The sequence below is a fragment of the Varroa jacobsoni genome, unplaced genomic scaffold (assembly GCF_002532875.2).
Source record: "Varroa jacobsoni isolate VJ856 unplaced genomic scaffold, vjacob_1.0 scaffold_713, whole genome shotgun sequence".
Classification (NCBI taxonomy): Eukaryota; Metazoa; Arthropoda; class Arachnida; order Mesostigmata; family Varroidae; genus Varroa; species Varroa jacobsoni.
Window position 1 is genome coordinate 305,926 of NW_019213615.1, and position 8,615 is coordinate 314,540.

Consider the following 8,615-nt stretch of genomic DNA (forward strand, 5'->3'; position numbering starts at 1 on the left):
GTTCCCTGCTGGCGTGTGTTTATCTTGATTTGATGCTACAAAAATGGCTTGACAACGTTCTATCGCGATAATATGGCTATTGTGTAGAGCTGCCCAACTTGGTCGCCCACCTCATTTATATCCTATAGGGACTATACATATATGTCCGTAAGCCAACTAATTTCAGCCAGCTTCGATCAGGACAAAAGATGTCGTCAAATATCGCGCCGTTCTCGTGGATCAAAGCGGCGATGACGGTAACTAGTGTACATGGAACTATTTCGAAAGTGTTCTGCTTTGTATTGGTTTATGTTATGTTTAGTTATCAATGCATGTGCCGATAGGAGTACGAACGACTAATCGGTCAAAAAGTCTAGCTGCAAATATACATATATATATATATATACATATACAAATGGTGTACATTTGTGATTCGATGTTCTTGTGTGTTGTCTTCGGCAGCACGAGGCTGTCGCCGTGTGTACGTGATACAAAGCGGTACGATCAGTACTTGCGGTACGACGCTGTTCGAGCTTGCATACGACGTACGATCCATTCAGCAATGAAAACCTATATATGTTTACTGTTACATAACAAGTAGTAACATTGATTGCATGCTAGAGTTCGAGGTTTGGCGTACAGTATTTATGAGAGTGCTATCTGCCCGACACGTGTAGAAAGTTCTCCTTGAACTGTCTGACCGTAAGTGGCGCTATGATGTCTCAAATCAAAACAAGCTATTGGAAAAATATAGAAAGAGCAAAAAAGCACACAGCCATTTCTGATACATAAAATACACAAACGCGTACAAAGTTTAATTACAACCTGTACAGTACTTTAATGGGGGTGTGGCCACCATCTTCTACCATGGCACACATTCGCCCCTGAGCACGACTTGCGATGCGTTAACGGTCTCCGGTATTATGGAGCAGAAGCACGTGTTGGAGGTGGCACCCCTACAAGCGCGAAGAAGCGAATCCTAATATCTTCGAAGCACATTGAAAAATGGCCGCCATTTGCGCTGAGTGGTGCTGCGTAATAACATCCTTTAAAGCGATGGCAGTGGCAGCGCGGGGGAGTCTCCGCGAGGAGAGAGCGATATAGCCAATGTCGATGCACAGCGTAAAAATGTGATAATCACCGAACAAAAAAGATTCGTTCCATTCATGCAAGTATGTTGGCAAAGCGGTAAGGGAACAGACAATGAATGAGTCAGCATATGCATGCGAACTTGTCATTAACTTCAATAACTTGGCCAATTTTAGGCACGATGTTTTGCTGGTTGGCGGGTTGTAGGTGTATAGGCATATGCAAGCGCTATGACCAGAAATCGTATAAAGTGGACTAATTTTCTCGGTCTATCATTTTCTCACAGGGTTTATACATGCTATACGAGTATTTTGCTTTGGTAAAATATTCACACTTGCTTGCGAATGCAAAACGACTTTTGCCAGCAGTATAACCGTTAAACTTCAGTTAAGGTCCATAGATCCCAGTTAAGCTGGTACAGCGATTGATCTACTTGATTCTGATATTGGAATCAGAGCAGTTTAGGTTTGCTGCGGTACGCCCCGTTCTCAAGGTTCAGCTCATTGCTATTATACACCATCAGTGCGAAAACAGATGGACCAGACCGGAATCAGCTAGACTGACAAGACGGCGCCCTCCTATGCTTCCTCAGCCTGAGTGCTAGCCTTGTATGCGTCTCCGCGGATTACACTCGTTCACCGCGCTTGCTAGTAATTCGATGCCCTTTTGCTCCTCGAGCTTGGATCGCGTCGTCGGGATACGATTCTGGTACTCGCGCTATCAACTTGAATTTCAAATCTAGCCGAATCGCTTAAGCATCTTGACGGCCGGCGGCGCGGCGACCCAACGGCCAGCCGTCGTCGGTCATTCGCTAAATGCGGACCTCCAGATAGTTATACAAAAAGGGCTGGCTGAGCTGCTCCGAGTGCCTGAGAATTTCTGCCGGTTCTATTTCTACCACCTGGTGGCATTGACTAGCCCGGTTCGGTCAGCCCAGCTCCTTCTTTCCGCTTGCGAAAGCGGAAGGCACGCTAAGGGGGAGGGGCGGGGGAGGGGACAAAGCGGAGAAAACGGTGATTCTTCTAGGAACAGACGTAGCGTGCAATTCGCTTTATCTGCCCGGCGCGCACGAACCTATATAGATGAACGATCCATCAGTGGGGTTAAACGAGCTGGCGACCAGTCAACGAGACCATGTCCAGGCCAGCCAGGCAAGGCCAGTTTCCGCTTCATAGTTCTATGAGGATCAAGGTTGGCTGGCCGAATTCTTCTCCGATCTGAGATCCCAGGGTACCACTGCTGACCCTGGGGCAATTCTTCTATCACGGATCATCGATTCGTCTAGATTGGTACAGCTGCCGCTGCTGTTGCGTCGAGGGCAACTTCTGATTGACCAGACAATATCGCTGGCAGAAGAAGTATTAAGATGGGCTTTAGCTTTATCTCTGCAGCTCTAGGTATTTGCACTGTATTCTAAGCAGAGTAGAAATCTATACGTTTCATTTGGCAAACAAGCTTGTTTTGTTTAGGGCTTCGATAAAGGGGTTGCGGTAGTAGTTCCGCCGGTCGCCATGCGTTGAGAACGATCTCTGTAGCCCCTATAATTAACTCAAATGCAATAAAGCGAAAAAAGAAAGTAAAACGAACAACGTTGCCTGGTGCCATATCAACGGTTTAGTGATATGATTGAATATATATTCAATAATATCCGGTTGAAGTTGTACAAATCGTCTTCTTTTACTCTTTTCACCTCTTTAGAGAACATAATAGCCCTTTTAGTCCATTGTGGGCGACGACATGATCGTAATAAATCCGACCCTTTATAATATCAATATTAATTTGTGTCGGAGAGCGCTCCTCTCATGATCGTGGATATTTCACCTTTCGAGGCGCAGGTTTCAGTCTACTCGTACTGTTATCGCGCCATCAATAGATCCAGACATCCAGCAACTGTGACGTTTCATTGTAGTGAACTTTTCTATCGTGCTTTCCGCAGCACTCCGATTACTCTCGGAGCATTACTATTAGCGCTGTCCGCTTACTAAAGGGGGTCACACTGGTGGTTCGTTCCGGGCAAAGGTCTCGGCTTTTAGGCAGACGAAGACTGGGCGGACAGTTCTAAAGAATGATGAACTTCCCTATCTGCCCCATAACGGGGACACTGGACGGGCGTTTAAGTCGAGCCAGACGGACCTTATCCATCGACAATTTCCAAGTATCTCATGTTGCTAAAAGCACAGCGCCCTCACGAAGAAGGCCATATGCAAAGACGTAGTAGAGACTATTGCACAACAGAGTGTTTGCGTTCGTTTAATGGTTATGCTTTAAAAGAAACGACAGATCTGTAACAGAGAGTTGGTCTAAATGAGTGGAGAAATTTATCGAGGGGCAGCCTCCACAGAAAACCGTTATAACAACAACAACAACAACAATAAGCATGACAAGCAACGCTGCGACCAACCGCCGGTTGCTATATAACTGACAGGCACTGAAAAAGTTAGAAACTGAGGAGAAATATCGTATCCGACCTCAGTCCCTTGTTCCCAGTGTTTCTGTGCCTACACCCCCTGCGCACCCAAAGACCCCAACACACGATATTTGTCCCGATTCTTGTTAAATGGAGCGCTAACAGATCTGTCGGATGGGCGTCCTGCATGTCGAGCCACCTCGTTGGTAAGCTGTGGTAAGCCTAAACAGAAACCCTAAAACAAGCTCGCCCCCGACCACATATAGGTATGTATTTACAGCATACGCACACAAGCGAGCATGTCTTTGACTTTCACTCATTGCTGGTTGTTGTTGCTATTACTGATAACGGCCACGACGACACAATAGCCAAAAGATAGCGTCCTTCGCTATGCGTACATACATGTCATGGACTGTCACGCTATGGTGCTGATTGGGGTGATCTACAGGAGCTGCGATAAAACTAGCAAGGAAATCAAGAAATAAATTGACCTTTTACGTACATGTATGCATTTCCGTATCATTGCTCTTGCTTCGGTGAAGGACATTTTGGAATGATACAGTTGTAGAAAAATCAAACCAAAGCAGTGATCGGTGTTCAAAGGTTTTCAACGAAGATACGCATCATGCGAACGATAAAATCGTGATGTACAAAATTTACATACTGGCACTAGGGCCAATAGTTTCATGATTTAGACATCTTTGCGACAATACAAAATAGGACAAAGCTCAAGATCAAGCTCGCACTAGATTTGCCATATATGCGCATCTTGTCTCTTTGTATACTACTGTTGCTCACCCCTAAGGCAGATTAAAGGTACATTAAAAGCTGAAAATCCTTGTTTGCAAGGCAGTACTACCGCCGCGGGCTATGTAGTATAGCCTATTGCATGTAAGTCTCTATATTTCGCTTCCCCACCTCGCTATATGCGTATGATGTGTGCACGAGTGAAGCGCCGAGCTGTTGCGAAGCGAGGAAGTAAAAGCAGGGGCCCGGACACTTATTATGTATCCATTTTGAAGAATATGAAGGGCCGGAGAACTACTCACAAATGGTCGAGGCTCATACAAAGGGAAACGAGCCCCCCGAGCCCTATTCCTTCAAACTAAAAGCTGAGAAACCTACACGCATACAGCCAACGCTTTGTGCCAAGACCGTCTTGTGGCTTGAGGACAAACTTACCCTGTTTGAGCTCCCCTTAGTCTTCTAGATGCAAAAGGAAGCCCGTAAAATATCGCACTGCACCTGAAGAAAGAAAACTCATAGAGAGAAAACGAGGTAGATGATGCCGGATCTTAGAAGGGAAAAGGATGCTGCTCTTGCTCCTGCGAGAAACGAAAAAGCAAACGTGTGAGAGCCAGCCATGGAGAAAGCGCTATATGTATGTTACGAAACTGAGCATACAAAGAAAAATGACTTAGAATGCGTTATACGCTGTCCTGTGGCCCGTTAGGACTTACTGAGCAACAAAGGGGAGTCGTGCGTGATACGACGAACAACCTTAGTTAAAGAGGCCTTCGCGAAGGAGACGATTGGCGTGGAACGGTGTTGTCTAACGGGTGGAAACAGGAGCGGTCAGGAGAGACGGGGAAAAAGGGCAACAGCAAAGGAGAAACAACTCATTGTGGCTCAGTCAACTTAGCCAGTGACACAGCGAACGCCATACAGAATTGCGCAAGACAGAACAAACAAAAACTATAGAAGAATAAAGTAAGCGAAAGAACCGCGAGATGAAGGCTAAGAACAAAACGAAAAAAATATCGTTTTTTAGAGACAACACGAAACTGAGGACTGCGGAGCGGACCGGACCGTGGATTGCGGGACAACGAACATTCGTCACTATCCTCGGCAGCTTGTGACAGTGTCACGGGCATCTGAGCCCTCCGTAGCAAGAACTGTACTATTGGATGAGACCTAAGTCTCGGCTCGCGGATCTCAAACTGTGCCGGCAACAGCAGCTCGTTATATGCGAATTAGGTGAGGTGAGCTGTGCAGCGTGGAGCTTATGGGTTTAGATGAGGTATGCGCAAAAAACAGCCTCCGATTTGCACGCGGCGATAATGCGCACGTGCAGGCGAAAAGTAAACCGCCATCATGAACAACGCCGCTACCGCCACGCAAAAGACCAGATGCGAATAGAAAGACAAAGTCTCTATAATGCTCTCCGAGGTTTGAGCGAATGCTTGGGAGTATTGTCATAATTCGAGTTTATAATTAATTATAATTAATAATAATAATGACCGAACTAGTTATATACTGGGAGAACTAGATAGATTTGGAGCGTGCGTGTCGCTATACCTATATGGATAAGCAAGATAAATAGTACTAAGGGAAGAAACATTCCCGCTTATTTGCAATCGAGAGTATGGGGCATTGATTACTAACATTTCAGCTCTATTCACAATGGAGCTCGCGCGCAGTAGATCGGCTAATTATTAGAACCAACGAAATGGGCAAAACTTTTATCAGAAGGCTTGGGCAAAGAAATAATTATGTGCAAAAGATTACCACTGGTTTAATAGAATTACATAACCCGTGTCAGGCATATAAGAGATATAGTCTTAATGCATAAATATAGTCTTAAATAAATGTTATATAAAATAACTTTAATATAATTCAAGTCTTTTAATTTTAGTAAAAAACAATAGGGAACTCACCGACAGGGCTTTCCTATACGACTTACCTGTTGTGGCTTACCTTTAAGCCCGTAGGCAAATAGTACAAAACAGGACCGGCTTCAATCTTGCGAATCGTCAGAAATCATGCGGCCTATTACAGGGACATATACCTTATCAAGAATTCCGCCATCTTTCTGCTTGCTTACTCTATGCACGATCTACTTATCGCCATGTGTTCCAGGTGAGTTAGCACACAGGACTCTATTTAGTTACGTTGTTTCGACCGTAAATCCAAATTTCTCGAGTTCAAGCGCGTCATCCATGAGTCTTTACGTATACGTATGATGTCTAATATAAAGAAAATTCTCATTGTCGGCTCCCTGTCATCGAGTGCCGCATGCACGGCTTCCCTGAATGGATTTCTAGCGTATTCGTATCGTCGAATCCTCCACTTCACAATGTACCCATAGAAATCGATGTCGACTGGGGAAGACCACCCTACCCTCTACATGAGATATAAAACATAATTTTGACAGTGTAACTTACGCCATACAATAGCTCTTTTAAGATTAGCTGGGCTGAAAGTTTGAACGGGTGACGACCAACGATATCGCAAAAACAGTTGTCCGCTTCATGCTATGTCCAGTACCAACCGCACTCGTACAATGACCTTGACCTCACAATGTCATCATCCGCGCGCCAGTTTCCTAACGTCCATTGCAGGGGCTGGTAGAAGACCCCGTGCGATAGAAGAATGAATATAATCAGGCATGATAATGATGACAGTTAACAAAATGATCAAATGAAAAAACAATTCTAGCAAATACGACGGCCAAACGTAGCGGATAATAATATTGCCGACGCACCGTACCATCGTCTGATTTATCGGAATCACTATCATTACGATGTAGCCTTGGCGCAGCTCTTCCTGTCTTCAAATGTGAGTAATATCCACCTCGATCTAATATATGCATAGACGGTGTCAGTCTTTGTCCGACGGTGTGCGATTTGTGCGTTGTCGCGTATAGTTATATATATATATATATATATAAGTCCTCTATGCCAGGAACAGGTTTGCTGTTTTTCTTCTTTTGTCAAAGTTGCCACGCGTCCAGGTAGTGGCAGTGCTGCATTATGAATGCAGATACATGTATTTGTAGGAAATCCACTTCAGCGTACTTTTCGAGGTACGCTACTGAACCAGCTTCTGATAAGTATCGACCTATCAATATATCGGCACTTTATTATTACAGTAGTTAGCTCATGCAGCAAAGAAGATAGAAACATGCTATTATTACTGATCTGACTGATGGATCCTGACGACTTGTCTGAGTGAACGACTCACTGAGCGATCATCACGGCCGTGCACCGCTCCGCCCATATACCTCCCAGAAGCTGAGGAACTTCGGCCGGTGCTGATGATAATGCCATGTGGATGCGTAAGCCCTTCTTCCAGTGAATTGCGATAGTAGGTGCTCGCTCGCCGGTCGCTACATGCAAGCAAATACGCAACGCTCACGACAGCACAAACAAGCGTCTACCACTAATGGCGTCATTGCAGCCCAATAACGGTTGAACCTCAGAAAGACGATTACCTATTCGTAGCGTGAGAACAAGATCAACTTTCGGTTAGTATTTCGTTGCTGGGCAATAGAGGTTTCATGAAAATCATGAGCCAAACCAGACGAAATTGCGGCGGCGGCGGCGGCGGCGGCGGCGGCGGCGGCGGCGGTGGCAATAGAATCTACTATTATATGATACATGTATTACGTCTAGACAGGAACTTATAGCTTAGTTTTCTCTTTGTCTACTTTTTAGGAGAAAAGTTTCCTTGTTGCTGCGCGTTTACCATTGCTTTTATCCTACAGATGGTTTGGCGGACGTTTTTCCGCGCGGTCTAGCTAACTAACGCAACTTCAGGGACATCTATTAACTATATCATACGCACGGATTTGCCCCTGCTACTGATTCATGTCGGTGCATGAATGTGCCTAAATTGTACAAAGCCTCGCACATAGCTGAGAAATTATATACCTTTGTGGGCCAAATGTGTGCCTATACGACAAATGAATAATACGTAATTGTTAGTCTATTATATTTGGTGGAATTGAAATGTTTCCGTATGCTAGAATATTGGCCTGAACGTCTTGAAGCCTTATAGTAAGAGTCAAAAATTTCTTACGGCATGACGATGCTATCATTACGCTAAGGGAAAAATTGTCAGTTAATAACGATAATGTATCAGCGTTATTTCCTATCCCAGCTAGAAGAATTCGATCATCAAAACAGAAGTTCTCATACTTCATCTGAGATTCAGCGCATCATCGCGAAAGGATCTACTCAATCAGCTGCTTTAAGACACATGGTTAGTCACACTAATTACATTATGTCTGCTCGTGTCACCCCACTATCGACACTCTACTATAGTAATTTGCAATATAATATTATCTCGCCTTAAATATCTATTACGGTTTACGTAGCGGCCTCGTTGAGGCACTACTATCGGATGCACTATTGATATT

The 8,615-nt window shown here is 44.7% G+C and overlaps 1 long non-coding RNA gene across 1 annotated transcript in view; it reads right to left on the bottom strand.

Annotated features, from left to right (window-relative positions):
- Positions 1-7,816, bottom strand: part of LOC111262909 (uncharacterized) — a 61,887-nt gene extending 54,071 nt beyond the window's left edge. The window contains exon 1 of the long non-coding RNA XR_015312084.1: positions 7,392-7,816. This is a non-coding gene — a long non-coding RNA (uncharacterized LOC111262909). The remainder of the gene's footprint in view (positions 1-7,391) is intronic.
- Between the last annotated feature and the right edge of the window lie 799 nt (positions 7,817-8,615).